This window comes from Bactrocera neohumeralis, unplaced genomic scaffold (genome assembly GCF_024586455.1).
Source record: "Bactrocera neohumeralis isolate Rockhampton unplaced genomic scaffold, APGP_CSIRO_Bneo_wtdbg2-racon-allhic-juicebox.fasta_v2 cluster09, whole genome shotgun sequence".
Taxonomy (NCBI): Eukaryota; Metazoa; Arthropoda; class Insecta; order Diptera; family Tephritidae; genus Bactrocera; species Bactrocera neohumeralis.
In genome coordinates, this window is record NW_026089622.1 from 8,294,378 (window position 1) to 8,318,574 (window position 24,197).

Genomic DNA, 24,197 nt, shown 5'->3' on the forward strand with positions numbered 1-24,197 from the left:
GGTCTTTGACCAAGTATCCTCTGGGTAGCCTAAGAACATCCGTTCGAAGGCGAACTAATGGGAGAAGGCGAAACATCCCCTACATAGGGTTGTGCGCTGGGTTGGGACCCGCCACGTAAAAAACAATACCAATGAAAAAGTTTAAACAGCCTCGGATGAGAGACCCCCCTTTTGATGACGACCATGGCAAACGAAATAAGGACTACAATTTGAGGGCATGCACCTGGAATCTCCGGATCCTTAATTGGGAAGGTGCCGCTGCCCAGCTGGTTGATGTCCTCGTGAAAATAAAGGCTGACATAACCGCCGTCCAAGACGGGACAAGGACAGAGACAAGTAGGTCCTTGTGACATTTACTACAGTGGCCATATAAAGGAGCGCACGTTTAGTGTTGGATTCGTGGTGGGAGAGAGACTCCGTCGCCGTCCGCATCAAAGCGAGGTTCTTCAACATATCGCTGATATGCGCCCACGCCCCGACGGAAAGAAGGACGAGGTGACCAAAGATGCCTTCTATGAGCGCTTGGAGCGCGCTTATGAGAGCTGCCCCCCACGATGTCAAAATCGTTCTTGGCGACTTTAAGGCCAAGGTGGGAAAAGAAGATGTCTTTGGCACTACGGTCGGTAAATTCAGCCTCCACGACGAAACTTCCCCAAATGGGTTGAGGCTGATTGACTTCGCCGGGGCCCGAAATATGGTTATTTGTAGTACTAGATTCCAGCATAAGAAGATTCATCAAGCTACCTGGCTGTCTCCGGATCGAAAAACTACCAACCAGATCGATCATGTTGTCCAACGAACACAAGGAAGGTTCGACGTCGACAAGCTGCAATCACAACAGACAGCCGAACGATTTTCTACTCGGCTTGCACTCCTGCCCTCTGAGAGCACTCGTCAACAACGCGGTATAAGGGAACTGTGGGACGGCATTTCAAATTCCTTACGTACAGCTGCAACCGAAGCCATTGGTTTTCGAAAAGTGCAAAAGAACAGCTGGTACGACGAGGAGTGCCGTGTCGCAGCGGTGAAAAAACAGGCTGCTTACCTCGCAACGTTACGATCGACCACAACACGTGCGGGATGGGATAGATACCGAGAGTTGAAAGGGAAGCGAGACGCATTTGTAGACAGAAAAAGAAAGAGACTGAAATGCGTGAGTACGAAGAGCTTGGTAAGCTGGCCGACAGGGGTAATGCTCGAGAATTCTACGAAAATATGCGGCGGCTTACAGAAGGTTTCAAGACCGGAGCATACTCTTGTAGAACCCCCAAAGGTGATCTAGTTACTGATGCCCAGAGCATAGTTAAATTATGGAGGGAACACTTCTCCAGCCTGCTGAATGGCAGTGAATGCACAACACCAGGAGAAGGAGAACCCGATTCCCCAATCGATGACGATGGAGCAGGCGTTCCATTGCCCGACCATGAAGAAGTTCGAATAGCAATTGCCCGCCTCAAGAACAACAAAGCGGCAGGGGCCGACGGATTGCCGGCCGAGCTATTCAAACACGTCAGCGAAAAACTGATAAGGAGCATGCATCAGCTTCTTTGTAAAATATGGTCGGACGAAACCATGCCCAACGATTGGAATTTAAGTGTGCTATGCCCAATCCATAAAAAAGGAGACCCCACAATTTGCGCCAACTACTGTGGGATTAGCCTCCCCAACATCGCATATAAGGTTCTATCGAGCGTATTGTGTGAAAGATTAAAGCCCACCGTCAACAAACTGATTGGACCTTATCAGTGTGGCTTCAGACCTGGAAAATCAACAACCGACCAGATATTCACCATGCGCCAAATCTTGGAAAAGACCCGTGAAAGAAGAATCGACACATACCACCTCTTCGTCGATTTCAAAGCTGCTTTCGACAGTACGAAAAGGAGCTGCCTTTATGCCGCGATGTCTGAATTTGGTATTCCCGCAAAACTAATACGGCTGTGTAAACTGACGTTGAGTAACACCAAAAGCTCCGTCAGGATCGTGAAGGACCTCTCCGAGCCGTTCGATACCAAACGAGGTTTCAGACAAGGCGACTCCCTATCGTGCGACTTATTCAACCTGCTTCTGGAGAAAATAATTCGAGCTGCAGAACTAAATAGGGAAGGTACCATCTTCTATAAGAGTGTACAGCTGCTGGCGTATGCCTATGATATTGATGTCATCGGCCCCAACACCCGCGCCGTTAGTTCTGCTTTCTCCAGGCTGGACAAGGAAGAACAGAAAATGGGTCTGGCAGTGAACGAGGGCAAAACGAAATATCTCCTGTCATCAAACAAACAGTCGTCGCACTCGCGACTTGGCTCTTACGTCACTGTTGACAGTCATAACTTTGAAGTTGTAGATAATTTCGTCTATTTAAGAACTAGCATTAACACCACCAACAATGTCAGCCTGGAAATCCAACGCAGGATTGCTCTTGCCAACAGGTGTTACTTCGGACTGAGTAGGCAATTGAAAAGTAAAGTCCTCTCTCGACGAACAAAAGCTAAACTCTATAAGTCGCTCATAATTCCCGTCCTGCTGTATGGTGCAGAGGCTTGGGCGATGACAACAACCGATGAGTCGACGTTACGAGTTTTCGAGAGAAAAATTCTGCGAAAGATTTATGGTCCTTTGCGCATTGGCCACGGCGAATATCGCATTCGATGGAGCGATGAGCTGTACGAGATATACGACGACATTGACATATGTACATAGTTCAGCGAATTAAAAGACAGCGGCTACGCTGGCTAGGTCATGTTGTCCGGATGGATGAAAACACTCCAGCTCTGAAAGTATTCGACGCAGTACCCGCCGGGGGAAGCAGAGGAAGAGGAAGACCTCCACTCCGTTGGAAGGACCAAGTGGAGAAGAACCTGTCTTCGCTTGGAATATCCAATTGGCGCCACGTAGCGAAAAGAAAAAAACGAGTGGTGCGCTGTTGTTAACTCGGCTATAATCGCGTAAGCGGTGTCTACGCCAATTAAGAAGAAGAAGACTATTCAATCAATAATAATAATTCATTGTTATGTAAAGGAAACAAAATTTCTTTGCAGGCCAGTGCTATCAGCTAGTTAGTATAAATAGCAGTTAGATCCGAGTAACAAATTACTCTTTAGAGTCTTAATAAAAAGCGCTCATTTTGGTGCAGCTCATAAATATATCTTTAGACTAAATTTTACTCCATGTTAAAATTAACTCTCTAAAAAAATTGCAAACTATCTAACACAACGCTGAAAACGTTTACCTTTTATAATATATAAAAAAATTTTTGTTTATTCATACCATTCCGAACATATTGAATTTTGTGTCCCCCGTTGCACAGTTTACACCGACCGACGCCCGGTGCGGAAGAACTGACAGTTCTCGTGCATACATGGGTAAATACATTTGTCATTCATGTCGTATGAAGAAGTATAGAGATTCAAATATTCATCAAAGTATAAGTACTATATGTATTTTAGGATGGAGCCCTGTGTACAAGTTCACGCAAGTGAGGAAATGTCTGCCAAAAATCCAATTTTTGGTTTTTTTTATTAAATTAAATACCAATTTTTTTAGATGTAAGGAGTTATCCTGCCAACCCGGGCGCATCTTTTTTCCGAGGGGTCACCGGAAATGGCGTCGCAATGGCCGAGTTTAAAATATTTTTTTTTCCAAAACTATCAGAATTTCTTTGTTAACAGTGTATGTTTGTTATTATAAATAACTGAAATACAATATTTCATTTTTTTACCTGAGAAAAAAGTTTTTGAAAAAGGCTGCTTTTTACTTGAGAAAACCCATGTAACCCCTTAGTATCTTTATTTTGTTTTTATACCAGTTGCTACAGAATATTATAGTTGAGTTCACCTAACGGTTGTATGAATCACCTTAAACTAAGCGAGATGGCTTTGGGGCTATGTTCATACATACTATATGTACATATATATGTACATATGATCAAGATGACGAGAAGAGTTGAAATCCGGGTGGCTGTCTGTCGTCCGTGGAAGCTGTAACTATAGTAAAAATTGAAATATCTTGATTAAGCTTGATGTTACGAATTCATTGATGGGCATAATCGGACAACTGTCGCGCCTCCAAACCGTCATTAACTGAAAACATATCAACTGAGCAGTAAATTAAGAAATAAGAATCTAATTTAGTACAGGGGATTGTAGTAGCATATGCACCTGTGGGCTAATTTATAATTTTCGTTTAATTAAAAATTTTTAAAAAGTGGGAGTGAGCGGGGTTACTCCCACTTTTTCAAAATTATTAATTAAATAGTAGTGTATGGTTGCATCTAGAGTTGGGCATTTGGATTTTATTAGTGAAAACATGGATAAGCATATGTATCTGAACATTTTAAGAAAAAAATTTACATTTTAAGTGTGTTAATTAAATCGGCTGTCAATAGCAGAAAAATCAATTTCCAACTGGATACCGACCCAAAATACACTTTGCATCTTGTACGAGATTGGTTGTTATGGAATTAAAAATAACTCCATAATCCTATTCAAAATATCTGGAACTTTTTGAAAAATCGTATTCGAAAACATCGAATTTCATCAAAAAAAGGCAAAAAACTGGATCATGGACTTAGTGGGTCAAAATATCCGGAAATAATACTAGAAATTGAGTGAGGAGCATACAGCGATGTCTAGGGACAATAATAGCAACAAAATGTAGGCCAAAAACCGCTAAAAATATGTAATTACGTTTGATTTATATAAACAATCATTAGTGTACGTAAACTTTTTATACTCTCGCAACAAAGTTGCTAAGGAGTATATTATAGTTTTGTTCACATAACGGTTGTTTGTATGTCCTAAAACTAAAAGAGTCAGATATAGGGTTATGCTATATACCAAAGTGATCAGGGTGACGAGTAGAGTTGAAATCCGGATGTCTGTCTGTCCGTCCGTCCGTGCAAGCTGTAACTTGAGTGAAAATTGAAATATCATTATAAAACTTGGTACACGTATTTCTTGGCTCCACAAGAAGGTTAAGTTCGAAGATGGGCAAAATCCGCCCACTGCCACGCCCACAAAATGGCGAAAACCGAAAACCTATAAAGTGTCACAACTAAGCCATAAATAAAGATATTAAAGTGAATTTTGGCACAAAGGATCGCATTAGGGAGGGGCATATTTGGACGTAATTTTTTCGGAAAAGTGGGCGTGGCCCCGCCCCCTACTAAGTTCTTTGTACATATCTCGGAAACTACTATAGCTATGTCAACCAAACTCTATAAAGTCGTTTGAAAATGGGCGTAGCGTCGCCAACTTATGGACCAGAAACCATATCTCAGGAACTACTAGACCGATTTCCATGAAATTCGGTATATAATATTTTCTTAACACCCTGATGACATATACGAAATATGGGTGAAATCGGTTTACAACCACTCCTTCTTCCAATAAAACGCTATTTTGAATTCCATCTGATACCTTCTCTGTATAATACATACATTAGGAACCAATGATGATAGCGGAATAAAACTCTACACAAATACGGTATTTGAAAAATATGTAAATGACGGATAGTGAAATCTCGATTATCACTTTATCATGGGAGAGTATAAAATGTTCGGTGACTCCTGAACTTAGCTCTTCCTTACTTGTTTGATATACATCTTGGATGGGCACATTTTTAGCCCGCAAAGTTAGCAAAGTGCGCACGGGGGCTAGATGAGGGGAATATCAGTTTAATGAGGGAAGGGCATAAAATGTTGCGAAAAAAATCAATTACATTCCTCCGTAACTTAATGTTCATCGCAGAGTGGTTGCGGCAATACTGACATTGTACACAAATTAAAGAGCGGAAGTTTACTGCATATCGCAATTGTACAGTTGTGTGAACAAAAAGAGGTAAACATAATTTGCAGGGTTTAGAGCTTCGCATTAAAATTTGTTTTTATTTACCTTTGCATGGTGGGAAATTCTAATCACTGTTAGGAAAAAATATATAAGTTATACTTGTATCTAAAAACAATTTTATTTAATAAGAAAACACCACATTTTAAAACTTCACAACACCTATAGTTGTTCCAATTTTGTTCACACCACTATACATGAGATAGAACAGTTAATGGTGGTGATGCCAGTTGTAAAAATTCATTTTAGCTACAATTGGGAAAACTTTTCTCAAGTTTTGGGCTTTTATATGTACATATCTGCATATATAAAAGAAATATACTTGTGACCAGTATGTATTATATATTTTGTTTAAACATATTGCAGTTCCATTTAATGAAAATGCTTCTATAAATATATGATTTGTGATATTTTCAGCTGAGTTGTTTTATCAAAATATTCAAAGAACTGAGGTTTTTCTATAATTGTTCTGTTAAATTTTAAAAATCTAAGTTGCCTCTGGAAATGTATTAAAATAATAATACGCGCTATAGAAAGGGAACACATATTTTCAAAAATATAAAAAATCTTCAAATAAAAATATATTTGCGCGGTATGGCATTATTGATTGAGAGTGGCTAAGCACACAAATAGAATACAAACGCTATTAGAAGAAAGATCGTATTTCGCTCCTCCCTCCGCCAGAAGCGGCAAGCGTTTTGTTCTCGTTTTCATGCGAACAATGTTGCCATTACTCAATACGCATATGTAGTTTTGCACACATATAACTTTTCAATTACAATTTTTCATAATATAAAATATCAAAACTGAAATCTAACTAGTAAAACTAGTTTATATATTTATAAATAATAGCATTTGATTCTGATTTTGAGTTAGTTTAAAAAAATTTCGAACATATTGAAAACAATTTTTATAATTACTACAGTATTTCGAGCCTGGCAACCCTGCGTTGCAATCAGCAGAGTCGTTTCTATGGGGAAAACCCAAGTCTTTGGAAATTCTAAGGTAAGCGGGCGGAAGAAGGGTTGTTGGGTAATTATTTACGTTGGCGCTCTCATAAGATTCATTTATGTATTTATATGCGTTTGAGGACAGTGGTTCAGAAACTGAAATTATTATAATTTAAATCCGCCGAAATGTTATCAGAGGAAGAAAGCAGTGCCCAAAATTTGAAAAGAAAAATTAATCCATTTAATGTGGAATGGGAAGAAAAGTATTTTTGTCAGGAAAGTTCTGGTAGCATACAATGTCTGCTATGTAAAAAACATGTTCAGATGAAAAAATACAATATTCAAAGGCATTATGAATCGCAGCATAAAGAATATGATAGGTATACAGGTGAATCCCGTACCAATTTTTTTATGAACTTAAAGTCGTTAGGCAACATTAAAGAAGAGGTTTGTAGGTTACTAAGTCATTTCAAATATGGTATTATCTGTAATATTCTACTTTTAGGAGTGTTCTGTTGATAGTAATGTTGCAATCTATTATGTTAGTTATGCGATTGCACTTAAAATGGTGTTAGGTAACCATACATTTTCTGATGGAGATTTCATTAAAGAATGCCTTTTGGAAGCAGCTGGAACTTTAACTAAAGAACATCTTCCGAAATATCAAAAAATCTGCTTATCGCGCCGAACCATTGCACGAAGAATAAAGGATATGGCAAGTGATAGTGAACGGCAATTAAAGAACCGAATTTCCACCTTTACTTCTGCATCTTTGGCTCTAGACGAGAGTACAGATATAAACGATATTGCACAGTTGGCTGTGTTCATTCGGGGCACAGATATTGAGTTCAATATCACAGAAGAGTGCTGGACCTAATACCTATGAAAGGAACTACAACAGGAGAAGACATTTTTAATGCCGTTATGAATTGCGCTGCTGAAAAGGGCACAGACTGGAGCAAAGTGCATAGTGTGGCAACAGATGGTGGTAAATCAATGACGGGTCACAAAAGCGGGTTTATAGGCAGGCTTAGAAGCAAATTTAATCTAGAAAAGTATAACGACTTCATTGCTGTACATTGCTTGGTACATCTGGAAGCCCTATGTGCTAAGTCGTTATCTTTTACACATGTAATGGATGTTGTCGTTGAATGTGTCAATTTAGTGAGATCTCATGGCCTCAATCATCGTCAGTTTAAAGAATTTCTTGAAAGTATGGAGTGTGATTATGGGGACATACCATATTACACAGAAACACGATGGTTAAGTGGTGGGAAAACACTTTCAAGATTTTACGATTTGAGGTTATCAATTTCGAACTTTCTGGTAATGTTTTGTGTACATCGTAAACGGATATATAATAATGTTTTGATTTTATTCTACAGAAATTCAAAAATAAATCATTCGAAATATTGCACGACCCAAAATGGATAGCGGATTTAGCCTTTTTAGCTGATATTACGGAACACCTTAATGATTTAAATTTAATATTGCAAGGAAAGCATAATTTAATTTTCGACATGATTGACGCAATCAAAAGCTTTAAAAGGAAGCTTGAACTTTGGAAAGAGCAATTCGCTGCAAGCAATTTTTATTTTTTCCCTCGTCTAAGGACATTAGGTGAAAATCAAGAGCTCAACGTTGAAAAATATTGTTGTGAGCTTTCAAATTTATTAGTTGAATTCTGTGAAAGATTTACAGTATTAAAAACACTTCAAGAAAGTTTTGACATTTTCGTAGTTCCTTTTACCTTTGATGTTCGCAATGCACCACAGGAGTTACAGCTTGAGCTAATAGATCTGCAGTGATCTACTATTTTAAACAATTAAGGAAGAGCTAAGTTCGAGTGTCACCGAACATTTTATACTCTCGCATGATAAAGTGATAATCGAGATTTCATTATACGTCATTTACATATTTTTCAAATACCGTATTTTTGTATAGTTTTATTCCGCTATCATCATTGGTTTCTAATGTATATACTCGTATTATACAGAAAAGGCATCAGATGGAATTCAAAACAGCGTTATATTGGAAGAAGGCGTGCTTGTGAACCGATTTCACCCATATTTCGTACAAGTCATCAGGATGTTAAGAAAATATTATATATCGAATTTCATTGAAATCGGTATAGTAGTTCCTGAGATATGGTTTTTGGTCCATAATTGGGCGACGCCACGTCCATTTTCAATTTTAAAAAAAGCCTCGGTGCAGCTTCCTTCTGCCATTTCTTCCGTAAAATTTAGTGTTTCTGACGTTTTTTGTTAGTCGGTTAACGCACTTTTAGTGATTTTCAACATAACCATTGTATGGGAGGTGGGCGTGGTTATTATCCGATTTCTTCTATTTTTGAACTGTATATGGAAATGCCTGAAGAAAACGACTGTGTAGAGTTTGGTTGAAATAGCTATAGTAGTTTCCGAGATATGTACAAAAAACTTAGTAGGGGGCGGGGACACGCCCACTTTTCCAAAAAAATTGCGTCCAAATATGCCCCTCCGTAATGCGATCCCTTGTGCCAAATTTCATTTTAATATCTTTATTTATGGCTTAGTTGTGACACTTTATAGGTTTTCGGTTTCCGCCATATTGAGGGCGTGGCAGTAGGCCGATTTTGCCCATCTTCGAACTTAACCTTCTTATGGAATAAAATACGTGTACCAAGTTTCATCATGATATCTCAATTTTTACTCAAGTTACAGCTTGCACGGACGGACAGACGGACGGACGGACAGACAGACATCCGGATTTCGACTCTACTCGTCACCCTGATCACTTTGGTATATATAACCCTATTTCTGACTCTTTCAGTTTTAGGACTTACAAACAACCGTTATGTGAACAAAACTATAATACTCTCCTTAGCAACATTGTTGCGAGATTATAAAAATAAGTTTGCGCAAACTTCAGACAGAATTACTTTTAATAAAGATCTTTGTGTAAAGAAATATCTTTGTTTGAAACTTTTTGCTTCGAAAATTATATCTATGTTTAGAAGCACCTACACTTGTGAACAATTTTTTTCAATAATGAAATTAAACAAACATAAAATAAGAAATACTTTATCTGATATAAATTTTGGTACAATAATGCGCGTAGCTACAGCAAATGAGATTAAACCAAACATAGAATTTATTATGGCAAATAAACCAAATTAAATGCTGTTATAAAGACATAATAAAAAATGATTGCTAAAATAAAATATTTATTATACTTTTTGTTATTTGTTTTATATTTTATAAATTTATAGTAGTTACAAAGAAACTTAAAATTGTTAGGCAATTTTACAGTTATTACCCACAGTGCTACTTCCCATGTATGTATGCGCGCGCTCTCATTTGTAAACATGGTGTGGCAAAATACGTTGCTCTCATTTGTAAATATGGAGTGGTACAATACGTTGCTCTCACTTCCCCCTTCACGTTTGCCCGAGTTAATACATGACTTACACTGAACCCAACTGAGAATAGCTACCACACATATACATCTGCCTAGCAGTAAGCTGACATCACTTACTATAAGATAACACTATCCAAATAACTAAACTAATTGTCATCCACATCAGTACTTTTCCACTTCAGTACTTTTCCACAATAGAATAGAAACCACAAAACTACAACTGATAAACATATTACTTTGAAGCTAAGTTTTTTGTATAAATACAAGCACCCGCTTGTATAAGTTACGCAATCACTTTCGTGAGAGCGAAAAAAAATACAATTTTAGTTTTAGGCGGACAGCGATTCCGCGTTTATTGAGTTTAAATTAACAACTGCCCAACTGATCTAGTTTACAAGTACTTATATTTATATTAAAGCTAGGGCTATGCACTTAATTATTTGCATCACCAGTTTATTGTACTGAGCAGACTGCTGCAATAGCAATATTGTTTCAGCTTGCGCTTTGCGCAAGCTATTCTTTGGAAAGTTAATTTCTGCAATAATGCAATATTATTGATTTCCGTTGCATAAAAATTGGCACAACCAATATTGCAATTAATTCCGGGAATTTGAATGTTAACTATTCTTAAGACACGTGCCGGAAGTTGGCTGTGGGGTTACTAACATCTTTGGTGTTAACTCTTCCCCTCTTAAATCGATTGTCCCCAATCGGTGTTTTTGTAAAATATTCTAAGATATTGCGACTTGTAAAAATGGACCGTTTTTTAAATTTGAAACGTCTTCAGTTTTTCCTTGCGATACTGGTGATACATATAGCTTGTGCTTGTGCTTAATTATGAATACCACTAGTACTATAATAAATACTAGTGCGACATCAGTGCTTAGACTAATTATATGCGTTTTATAGTTTTCATTCACTAAGAGTTTAATGTGATCATCTTGATTTAATTGTTTTAAGTACAAAGATTTCAACTTTAGATTTGGAAAAGATGTATTTTGGTATTTAATTTTTGTTATCATATTTGGCAAAATAAATTGATCGAATGCTTTCATTTTTACATTAGAAAAGGTTTTATTCATTACTCTAATTTCACAGTTCTCAAATTTAATAAGAAAATTTCCTTTAATTTTTATTTTCATTTTATTACAATTGTGTACAATTTCAGAATAGAAATTCTTAAATATTAGTATACCAGGTAAAATTTCGTTTACAACGGTTTCTTCAAAGGTTTGCATATCGCAGTATGCTTCTTCGAAGTTTAGTATATTCTTTAAACAATCATCTACAATTTTTTTCAAATTTTGTTTCAGATTTTCCTTTACATTTACATTAAAAATATTGTTCATATTATCCACTAGTATTTCATAATTTTTCAATATGATTGTTTTATTTTTGGCATTAGGGATAGGCTCGAACAGGATTTTGGATAGGATATCTCGTGAATAGTTAGGAATTTTAAGGATTATGATAATATTCTGTTCTTGTACGGCGACGGAAACTTTGATGTTAGAGTAGCTATCAAAGTCATTAATCAAGTTGAGTTCTGTCTCTGTTAAAATATCGGTGGGAATTATTCCGAGTTTGCTTGAAAATATTATTTTTATGAATTATTCTCCCTGACTTTGTTTTGACTGTAGTGTTATAATTTTGTACTACGATTTCTTTCTTGTATCTAGCTGATAATTTATTTCCTAATCTACGATTTATCTTTACGAAAATCTCATCGCCTTCCGAATATTGTTTCGGTGTCAATCTGTTTTTATTATGGAAAGAAAGGTCGGCGGTTTGCTTGTCTTTTAGTTTTTTAATTATTTCTTGCCTATCAATATCTAGCAGTTTGGGATCGCTACTAACGCGTCTTCCGAAAAATATTTCTATCGGTTTCCTTCCAGTGGTAGAGTGTATAGAATTATTATATTCTTTTACCGATTTTTCTAAAAGTTCATAAAATGTTCGATGCGTTTTTTCGACCTGAAGGCAACGCATTATTTCTTGAAGGGTTGAGTGAAACCGCTCTACCTGTCCATTTGAACAACTCGTATATGGGGGTGTTCGATGTATTTCAATACCAAACTCATTTTCAATCATAAAATTTAGTGTCTCTGAGTTAAAGGATTTTTCGTTGTCCATTACTATTGTTTCCGGTACTAAAGTGAAAAGAATATCCCTCATTGGTTGTCTGATATCTTCTGCTGCTCTAGACCGAATGGGTTTTGCTACTGCATATTTCGAAAATTTGTCTACAGCAGTTAAAATTAGTTCTTTACCGACCAAGAATATGTCTATGTGGACTATTTGTCCTGGAAATTTTGGGATGGGCGTATTTTGTAGTTGGGGTTTGGGTGGGTGTCGTTCGTATTTGTTCTCTTTACAAGTGGCGCATATTTTAATAATTTTCTTGATTTTATTTGCCATTCCGGGAAAGTAGTATTTTTCCAAAATCTGTGTCCTATTCTCTTTGCTGTTTCTATGAGCTCTGTTATGTGTTCTAATTATGAGTTCCTCCTGTTCTTGTTCACTAGTTACATCTTCGACTTCTGCTTGAGTGAATCTAATGCGATACTTACTAAAGTGCAAGGGGTATAGTTCCTGTATTTTCCCCATTGTGGATTCTTCTGTTTTAATACAATTTATTACCGAAGGGTTGAGGTATCTTTTAAGGATTGAAATCAGATTTGCTTGAGAATATTCTGGTTCCGTTATTATATGGCGATGATACGTTGGGAATACTATTTTAAATTGGTAAGTAGAGGTTTCGCATCTCTTTAAGAAGATTTGATTTTTGAAAGCGTTAATAGGGGCTTCGATACTATATATTAAATTATGGAATGAGCTATCATCCGAATTTGTTGCTATAGACAAAGTGTTAATGTGCACCTCATTTGGTGGAATCCTCGATAATGCGTCCGCCACTACGTTTTGATTGCCCGGTTTGTAAAAAAGTTCATATGAGTATTCCTCCAAAGTGGCTTTCCACCTCTTCATTTTTGAATTATTATTTTTATTGCTCAGCGCATATGTTAGCGGCTGGTGATCAGTAAAGATTTGGACCTTGGCAGATCCATACAAATAGTTTCTGAATGAATTTAAAGCCCAAATTATGGCTAGCATTTCCTTTTCGTTGGCTGCATAGTGCTCTTCGGCTTTATTTAATGTCCTTGAGATAAATGCCAGGGGCTTCGAATCTTGGGATAGAACAGCTCCAATAGCGAAATTGGAAGCATCTGTTACCAGCTCAAATTTTTTATTGTAATCGGGGTATGCGAGTACAACATCCTTTGAAGTAAGTGAGCGCTTGATATTATTAAAGGCTTGTATCGCTTCTTTGCTCAAATTTATTTTTACTTGCGAGGATTTGTTTTTGAAATTCTACCCTCTTCCCCTCTTAAAAGGGTTGTTAGGGGTTTCGCTAATTTCGCATAATCCTTGATAAACTTTCGGTAGTATCCTGACATACCGAGGAAACTACGAAGATCTTTCAAAGTTGTGGGCTGTGGGAATTTGTCAATTGCCGCAACTTTTGCAGGATTGGTTTTTACTCCATCCGGGGTGATAACGTAGCCAAGAAATTCTGCTTCTTTTTTAAAAAAAATTACACTTGTCCAACTGGACCTTCATGTTGGCTTCTTCCAAGGTTTTAAATATTATTTTTATGTGATTAAAGTGTTCTTCTTGGGTTTTACTAAAAATGATGATGTCGTCGATATAGACATAACAACATTTTCCAATGTGTTCTCGGAGTATATCATCCAGCGCTCGTTGGAAGATAGATGGGGCGTTTTTTAAGCCAAATGGTAACCTTGTAAACTCATATTTGCCATTGTTAATAGAGAATGCAGTTTTCTCTATATCAGATTTTTTTAGTGGAATCTGGTGAAAACCACTTTTTAAGTCGAGAACAGTAAAGAAATTGCTGTTTCCCAGTTGAGATATAACTTCTGATATCTCAGGTATTGGATATCTGTCCGCGGTTGTGACAGCATTTAGTTTCCTAAAATCTATGACCATGCGGTACTGTTTGTTTCCCGCTGAATCTGCTTTCTTAGGTACAATCCACACAGGGGAGTTGTACGGTGACCTAGAGGGTCTTATAATACCATCCTTTAAAAGTTTTTCTACTTGCGATTCTACCTCACTTTTTAATGATGCTGGATAGGGATAGAATCTCGTGTAAACAGGAGAGTCATTGATAGTCCGGATTTGTCCAACGACTTTAGTCGTATAAGTAAGTTTCTCGTCGGGCTCGGAGAAGAGCTTGGGATGTGTATTCACGATTTTTCTCATAACATCTCTCTGTTTAGGAGACAAATTTTCTTCTTTTATGTTAATAACGTTGACACTTTGCGAAGGAAGCTGTTTAAGGCTAACAGTAAAACCGTTTCTTAATACCATATAATTTTTGTCGGTGTGTATTATTGCTTTTAGTGCTCTAAGCGTATCGTTCCCTAAAATACCATCAAATGTTTTCAATGAAGGCATTAGATAAAATCTTATTTTATCCTCGATTTTGAAAAGTTTCACGTATGTATGCTCGCTGATTTTTATATCACCAATAATAGATCTAGCATAGAAGGGACTCTCGTTTTCTATGCGTTTTTTTACTAATTCGGGCTTAACATAATTTTTAGAAGATCCTGTATCGACTAAAAACTTCAGAATGTTACCGCTCTCCGTCTTCACTTCGAAATAAGGGAGCGAAGAGCTACTCATGCTAAAAAATGGATGTCACTTGGTTCCCCGTATTGAACACTTCCATCTTCGCTTTGCTCGACCGCCGTTGTATCTATGTGGAAAGTCCTCTGATTTTTGTTTGGCTGATAATTAGTGACCGATGGCGGTCTCTTGCCTTGGAGTTGGTTCCGATGTGACCTATTCATATAATTAATTCTACGCGAGTGTATACTCTGGTCAACTTCCATAGGCTCTGGCCTTGGTTGAGGCTTAGGTGGCCTGGGGGGAGCGTTTATATTTGGGATTTGTACAGGCGGTTGTTGCCTGTCCAATTGGTATATTTGTGGCATATGTGCCAATTGAGGGTAAAACTCTTGCCTTTGAGCTTGTATTGGGTACCTTCTTGAAAAGGTTTGATTATTTTGGTACGTTCTTTTTAAGGTATGCGCATGAGTCGTGCGGAAATTTTGGTTGTCCAACTTAAGACATAGGTGAAGGGCCTGGGGCAGGTCAACAGGTTCCCTTATTCCTAGCAGCCTTGGGAGGTCGCCATTCAGCCCTCTTATGAAGGTATCTAATGCTCTGTCCCTGTAGGATTGTGTCATCATCCGCAAGGATTCATTACTCATTTCGAGACAACCTACTTTATCTAAAATTAAGGACAGATGTTTGTAAACTAGCTGGTAAAATTCTGCGACTGTATTTCGTCCCTGTATAAGAGTGGTCATTTGGTATTCTAGTGTGGACAGGTCGCGTTTGTCGGCGTAATGCATGGAAAGACATTTTGTTATAGCAGACCAGTCGAGAGGCGTGTTATAAGATTCTAGCGCCATGTCTGCGTTGCCCACTATTTTATTCCTAACCACGCTAAGAATACCGTAATACTTTGGGGTTCCTCTTAGGGGTTCGTATATTTTTAGGATCCGATCTACGCTTTTCCTCCATGAATTAAATTCGCCTGCGTGACCGGAAAATTCTTTCAAACATTTAACGACGTCGGGTATCCTATCTAAGTCTATTAAATTTGTCCTGTGGGTTTCTTCTATAGTTTGGTCAGTTGCTAAAGACAAACTAGCATTTGGGTTAAGAGCTGACTGTACTATTTGTGGTCCTTGTTGCCTAAAAATGTCTGTTGCTATGTTTCCTATGAGAGTCGTTAAGTCGTCAATGCTCAATTGAGCGTTTCGCGCCGCCTGAGGAGTAGGTGTTGCATTATTTTGGAGAATTGAGGGGCGAACAAGATTGTCTGGATTTGCCATCTTATAATTGTTAATATAATATTGTTACTTTAAAATTTTTCTTACTTTAATATTGATCCTGCTTCCTGGATGCTGATGTTCTTCTCAGGGCTGGTGTCCTCTTGAGATGTTGATTGATGCAATTCTTGGTATAGATATAACGGTTGTAGTCGCTGGGGATAGTACAATTGTTGGCTATAGGTGATTTTAGTACTTTTTATTGTACTAATTTTTTCTCACTGTTTCCCTTAGGAGTTTGATTTTGAAGCCTTTTTTAGCTTTAAATGGTTTGTTTTAGAATGTATTTTAATTGTTTATATTGTTACTTTGCTTGTCGCTTTTCAGGCTTTTTTTTTTTTTTTTTTTTTTTTTTTTTTTTTTTTATGGTGACGATAAATTTAATTAGTTATCTTCGTTATTTTAACTATCAGTTTTAATTTTTTTTTTTTTCCTAGAGTGTAGGCTGGTACATAATACCACCTTTTTGCCGAAGCTACTAAGGGGCCTTCACAACTGCGGTTTTTTGCTTCTTCAGTTTTGGGTAATTTGCTGCAGGGTAGCACTAGCACACTGTCACTAGTTTATCACTTAAAGGTCACAGCACAAAGTTAACGTTTTTACTGTATTTCACTTGATTTTACCACAGATTTTACCACTCGCGCGTTCTATGCTTTACGCGTTACAAAATTTTTTTATACTCTCGCAACAATGTTGCTAAGAGAGAGAGAGAGAGTATTATAGTTTTGTTCACATAACGGTTGTTTGTAAGTCCTAAAACTAAAAGAGTCAGATATAGGGTTATATATACTAAGGGCGACGAGTAGAGTCGGGCCTTCACAACTGATGAAACGGTTTTTCTTCAGTTTTGGGTAATTTGCTGCAGGGTGGCACTAGCACACTGTCACTAGCTTATCACTTAAAGGTCACAGCACAAAGTTAACGTTTTTACGTATTTTCACTCTTGATTTTACACAGATTTTGCCACTCGCGCACTACCGGTACTTTTAGGTATACGACGTTCTATGCTTTACGCGTAACAAATGTTTTTTTTTTTTTTTTGATTTCACGCTTTACGCGGTATATTATACAAAACTTTACGTTTTGTATTTAGCTCGGGCGCCAGTTACGCAATCACTTTCGTGAGAGCGAAAAAAAATACAATTTTAGTTTTAGGCGGACAGCGATTCCGCGTTTATTGAGTTTAAATTAACAACTGCCCAACTGATCTAGTTTACAAGTACTTATATTTATATTAAAGCTAGGGCTATGCACTTAATTATTTGCATCACCAGTTTATTGTACTGAGCAGACTGCTGCAATAGCAATATTGTTTCAGCTTGCGCTTTGCGCAAGCTATTCTTTGGAAAGTTAATATTTCTGCAATAATGCAATATTATTGATTTCCGTTGCATAAAAATTGGCACAACCAATATTGCAATTAATTCCGGGAATTTGAATGTTAACTATTCTTAAGACACGTGCCGGAAGTTGGCTGTGGGGTAAAAATTCGCCGAAGCTGAAATAGGTAATACACCAATAATAGAAGCCTAGGATGAAATCTGTACATACACTAATCCCAAAGAAGTCGACTTAGGACTCTTCAAATCAGCAATAACAGTGTTTAGTGGAGATTTTCACGAATACAGAAATTGGAGAAAACTAGCAATAACTCTAATGAATAATGTGAAAATATTTCGTGGACGAAACATTTACACTGAAGCCCTCATCCTTCTCAGAGGAAAGATCACAGGACGAGCTGCACAAATCCTCATCAACAACAACACAAAGCTAAACTTCGATGAAATCATAGACCCCCTAGACGACTCTTATGCAGATCAACGCCCACTCTATGTACTCGAGGAAGATATGATGAGAATACGACAAGGGGAAAAACCTCTCCACATATACTACGATCACCTGAATCAAGCACTCAACGGAGTATTATCCAAGATAGAAATGTCACACAAAAATGAATTTGTGATAGAAGCTCTATCAAAAGAAGTGCAACGCAACGCCTTAGGGTGCGAACAGAGTGGCCGCTTGTTGCCGAGCCGAGCCGACTGACGCTTATTGCGAGAACTTGTTCATGCGAGAAACAAGTTTGAGTGTGCATAGTGGATGCGAGAATCAGCGCTGATATTTTATCTATTATTTGTGTTTTATGTATGCATTTGGGTTTGTTGTTCATTCGTGTTTGTGAAATTGAAGTGAAAAGATATGGATTCGTCAGATGATGAGTATTTAGCTTCGGCTACTGTTTTAAAGTATTTTATCAATAAAAAATCATTTGGAAAACATCCAATAAATGATAAACGAAGTGAATTTGGAGAATTTCATCACTTATATAGTGATTTAAGAAAATATCCTGCCAAGTTTAAAGTATATACTCGAATGAGTATTGAAACTTTCGACTATATTCTCGAAAATATTGGTGATAAATTAAAAAAGAAGTGGAGTAATTTTATTAAAGTACCAATATGTCCATGTGAACGCTTGATAGTAACTTTCAGGTAAGAAATTTTTTATGTTTTATATATTTGTATTTATTGTATTAAATTCATTTTATATCGTATTAAATTCATGAATACATTTTTTTTATAAATAAAAAGAAAAATTAAACAAAAAAATTAAAAATAAATAATATAAATTAATTAAGATGAATTTAAAGATGAATAAATTACAGTTTCCATTGTATTTTGGTCTGGAACCAATGATGATGAAGTTGGTGGTATATTTGTACTTTCAACTGTGGTAAATGAGATCGGTTGAAAACAAGGAGTTGTGCTAAGGTCTAAAGAATTTATCTGGTAGCTTTCAGAAGAAATGCTGATTGGTGAAGACAAAGGCGCGTATCTTGAAGTTTCATTGGACAGTGTGGGCATATTTTTAACTTTTGCATACACGTATTTATAAAGTACATTTTGCATTTCCATTCGACACAGAAATTTATTCTCTGGGTCCAACTTCCGAATATGCGGCAAAAGAGTTACAAAAAATGCTTCATCTTCATCCAATACAGTCTTTTTTTCCATTTTTATTTTCCAGCAGTGCCAATTTTCTTTTTTCAATTTCCAACAATTGGGCAGTGCTGTTAGAGGTATTTTTTTTTCGATGGAACTTCACAGCTGAACTCGTCATTGTCGCACAGATCTCTTGTTTCTTCGACTTGTGAAGTGTTGATAATATCTTCAATTTCTTCTTCATATTCAACCTCTTCTTGGATAGCTTTTACACTTGACGCTTTTAAATTACCACTTAAATTTCTGTATTTCATTTGGTCCTTTAAAAACAGTAGAGAATTGAAATAAGGCCAACTCGAAGTAATTTGTGATGCGGCATCCCCCGATTGTGGAGTTGGAATTTTGCGTACTTCACATCGAAATTGATCGCGTAAATACTTCCATTTTTTTTAAGTCTTCCTCTGCAAAATCAAATAAAACCATATAATTAAAATATGATAAAAATTATATGCATACATGAATTTAAACAATAAAATACAAAAAATTATACAAATAATATAATATAAATTTAAATAACAATTTTTGTTTTAACTTTCTTATTTAGATTTCTGGCAACTGGAGCATCATTTGCCTCACTAGCTTTTTCGTTTCGGCTAGGCAAGTCAACAGTAGGAGCTATTGTTAAGGAGACAACCCAAGTTCTATGGGATAATATGTTTACTATACATATGCCGCAGCCAAACGAACAATGTTTTCAAGAAATTGCAAAGCAATACTGGAAGCTATGGAACTTCCCAAATTGTATTGGTGCTATCGACGGGAAGCACATACGAATCAAGTGTTATAATTATAAACATGTATTATAATTATAAACACTTTTTTTCTATTGTGTTGCAAGGTATTGCCGATGCCAACTGCAAATTTATTGCGGTTGAAGTTGGTGGATACGGAAAGCAAAGTGATGGTGGCACTTTTAGCTCTTCCAAAATCTTTAATCTTTTAAAAAGTGGAGAACTACCTGTACCAGGAAATACATGTCTGCCAAACAGTGAAGAATTTGTGCCATATGTATTTCTTGGGGATGAGGCTTATCCCCTTTTAGAATGTTTGTTAAGGCCGTATAGCCGAAAGGAGATAACGGAAGACCATGAATATTTTAATGCCCGGCTTTCAAGAGCTAGAAAGTGCATTGAATGCGCCTTTGGGTTATTAAGTGCAAGGTTCAGAATATTATGGAAACCCATTGAAACGGATCCTTTGTTCGCTGAACTCATTGTAAAATGTATATGCCTTCTACACAACATAATTATTGATTTAGAAGGATTAGATGAAAATTTAAAGGAAGAAGTGCAAAAAGAACATTTTGGAAAAATCATAAAAGAATTCAATAAAACAAGTGTCAAAAATGGTATATTAATAAGAGATAAATTTTGTAATTTCGTATGCATGAATAAAATATAATAAATTTCAATGTAACTTACTTGGTATTTTCATTTCTGAAGCAACGGACATCCATAGCTTTTCCACTAAAACACGGTTATGATAACATTTATTTTTCTGATCCCACAAAGCCGGCCGAGAAAAAACTTCACTTATTAATTGTTCTACATTCATTTTAAATAAACCAAAACACACGACTGTACTCAAGAAAAGTTCAACAAGAATGCCATTAAATGATGAATGACAGCATATGATTTTCATGATTTCACTTTTTCCAAAGAATTTTATGTCCAAAACTAGCTTTTCGCAGAATAAACAATGTTGTCGGCGCTGGAATACGCTTTGAAACTGTTTTCTCGCATTCAACCAGCTTTGCGGTCTGACCAGCTCGGCGCCCACTATGACCTGTTCGCGCTTATTTGTACTAATTTGTATAATACCAGTTTTCTCGCATTGGTTCTCGCAATAAGCGTCAGTCGGCTCGGCTCGGCAACAAGCGGCCACTCTGTTCGCACCCTTACGTAAAATGAAAGCTAGAATAGATCTATTTGACTACTCGGCATCATTTGAACAGGAGAGTACTCTACAGAATAGGAATCAAGAAAAAATTAATTATACGATAGGGAATAAAACCTATGAAAAAGAAATACACGAGCTAATGAAGAATAATTATAATAATGAGATATTACCGTGTACAACAACGATACAAGCAGAAATTAGGACAGAGACTAAAGAGCCAGTCTGGGTTCGTCAATATCCATACCCTTATGCAGACCAAGATTTCGTAAAGCAAGAAATAGAAAAATTATTAAAAAACAACATTATTGAAGAAAGCAAGAGTCCATACAACTCACCAATATGGACAGTTTCAAAGAAAGGACTAGATTTGGAATCTGGATTCCACCAAATATTAATTAAACCAGAAGATAGGGAAAAAACAGCCTTCTCGGTAAATGGAGCTAAATATGAGTTCCTTCGATTACCGTTTGGATTAAAGAACGCTCCGGCAACATTTCAGAGATGTGTGGATGATATTCTCCGAACATATATTGGGAAGTGTGCATATGTCTATATCGACGACGTCTTGTTCTACTCTGCTGACCCAGAGCAACATATCAAAGATGTTACAAATATAGTACAAACACTACACTCCGCAAATATGTAGATTTCGGAAGAAAAATCAAATTTTTTTCAAACAACAACTGAATTTCTGGGACACATAATCCATAACGGAAGAATCACCATGGACCCTAGTAAGACAGACGCAATAAATAGATATAAAATTCCTGAAACACTAAAGGAATTACGATCATTTTTAGGACTAGCCTCCTATTATAGGAAATTCGTGAAGAACTTCGCACATATATGAAAGCCATTAACAATTTACCTAAGAGGAGAAAACGGAAATATTTCAAAAAATAAAAGTAAAAACGTAAAGTTACAATTAGATAAAGAAGCACTAAATGCTATAAATGAAATAAAAAATAAATTAAAAGAAAAAGTTGAACTATATCAACCAGATTTTAATAAAGGATTTGACTTAACCACAGATGCTAGTAACTACGCAATAGGAGCAGTACTAAGCCAAGGAAGAAATCCTATATCATTCATATCAAGAACATTGACGAAAACGGAACAAAATTATTCTACAAATGAAAAGGAAATGTTAGCCATAATTTGGGCATTACAGAAATTTAGAAATTATTTATACGGAATAGCAGACCTAACTATATACACAGACCATCAGTCTTTAATATTTTCCATATCAGAAAAAAACCCGAATACTAAATTAAAGAGATGGAAAAATTTGATAGAGGAATACGGTGCCAAGCTAAAATACAAACCAGGGCATGAAAATATTGTAGCAGACGCTTTATCACGACAAATAAACATAATGTCAGATACGTCAATGCACTCAGCTGAATCATCCGCACCAAGAAACATAAAAATGATAGCAAAACCATTAAATTCATTTCAAACCCAAATTATTTTAACACCGTCACAAACAAACGAAAAAACAGCAACAACTATATTTCCGCAACACGAACGATTCGAAATAAAATATAACACTGAAGAATATATGATTCAAACATTAAAACAAATAATGAAACCTAAAATAGTAACAGCATTCCACACTGACTTAGAGACGTGGCATAAACACAAAGAAAAGATAGCAAACATATTTTCAACCTACTACAAAGTATTTACACAAAATAAACTACACGATATAATAGAACAAAAAGATAGGGAAAATATATTAGACTTTACACACAAGAGAGCACACAGAAACGCTCTAAACAACTATAAAGAAATATTAGAAACTTGTTATTGGCCAACACTAAAACGAGACACAGAAAAGATAGTGAAAAATTGTGTCAACTGCATGGAGAATAAATATGAAAGGAAACCAATTAAACAATTATTAGGAAAAAGCCCAGTACCAAATACTCCAGGCACATCAGTACAAATGGACATATTTTATATAAATGGCAAAAGTTATCTCTCTTCTATAGATAGATTTACTAAATACGCATATTTTCGTAAATTAGGAAGTAAACTACATTTTCATGAAATAATAGAAGAAGTGTTATCACAAATTTTTCCGAACTGTACCGAACTCATGACCGATAATGAAAGCATATTCGTCGGCATAGGCACAACCGCATTATTAAATAAATTACAAATTAAACACGAAAAGACAGCAAATAATCATTCAACTTCCAACGCGCAAGTAGAAAGGTTACATTCAACGATATTAGAAATCGCGAGGACTTTAGCTAACGACAGAACTACAACTATGGAAGAAGAAATATTCTCAGCAGTCAAGGAATATAACAGGACTATTCATTAGGTGATAAAGGAAAAACCAGTAGACTTATTTTTAAATCAAAAGGAAATTAACGAAAAAGTGAAAAATTATATAGAAAAAAAACAAGAACGTATGTTAGAATACCATAATAAAAAAAGAAGCCAAAAAGATTTTAAACCAGGACAAATAATTTATGAGAAAAGTAGTAGAAGACAAAAATATAACAAAAGATATATTAAACACATAGTACAAGAAAATAAAGAAAATACGGTGCTTACAACGAAAAATAAACTAATTCACAAAGATAACATACGAAATGTACTACCCGATAATAATATTAATAATTCTAGTGAACAAATCACTACAATACCAAATAACTAATGTGGAAAATAAAAAGTTTATTTTAACCGAGACATATCCGTCATACATTTATAATGAATCAGATTACTTATATCACATGATAAACTTAACAAAAATTTTAGAACATTATGACACACTCTCAACATTAGCTAAAAACTCTCCGGAATTACATAGGGACATAGCCTTAGTCAACAGAATAGAAGTGTTAAAAAATCAGTTAATAATTAGAAGAAAGAAAAGGAGCATAAATTTCTTAGGATCAGCACTTAGTTTTATAACAGGCGTACCAGATCATGACGATATGATAAAAATAAAACAACAAATTAATGATATAGTAAAAAATAATAATAAACAGAGGTTAATCAACACTCACTTCGAAAAACTGTTGGAATCCTTTAATTATAAAACAATTCATCAACAAGTAATGCTACAAGAAATACTCAAAGAACTTGAAGACTTAACTTTAACAATCAATTTCGCTAAAAATAAAAACTTTTACTCTGCATCGTTAAACACGGAAGATA

The 24,197-nt window shown here is 36.1% G+C and overlaps 1 protein-coding gene and 1 pseudogene across 1 annotated transcript in view; one reads left to right on the plus strand and one right to left on the minus strand.

Annotated features, from left to right (window-relative positions):
- LOC126764482 (uncharacterized) overlaps positions 1-24,197 on the plus strand; it is a 47,112-nt gene that overhangs the window by 7,397 nt on the left and 15,518 nt on the right. The window lies entirely within an intron of this gene.
- On the minus strand, positions 18,756-20,907 carry LOC126764589 (uncharacterized; annotated as a pseudogene).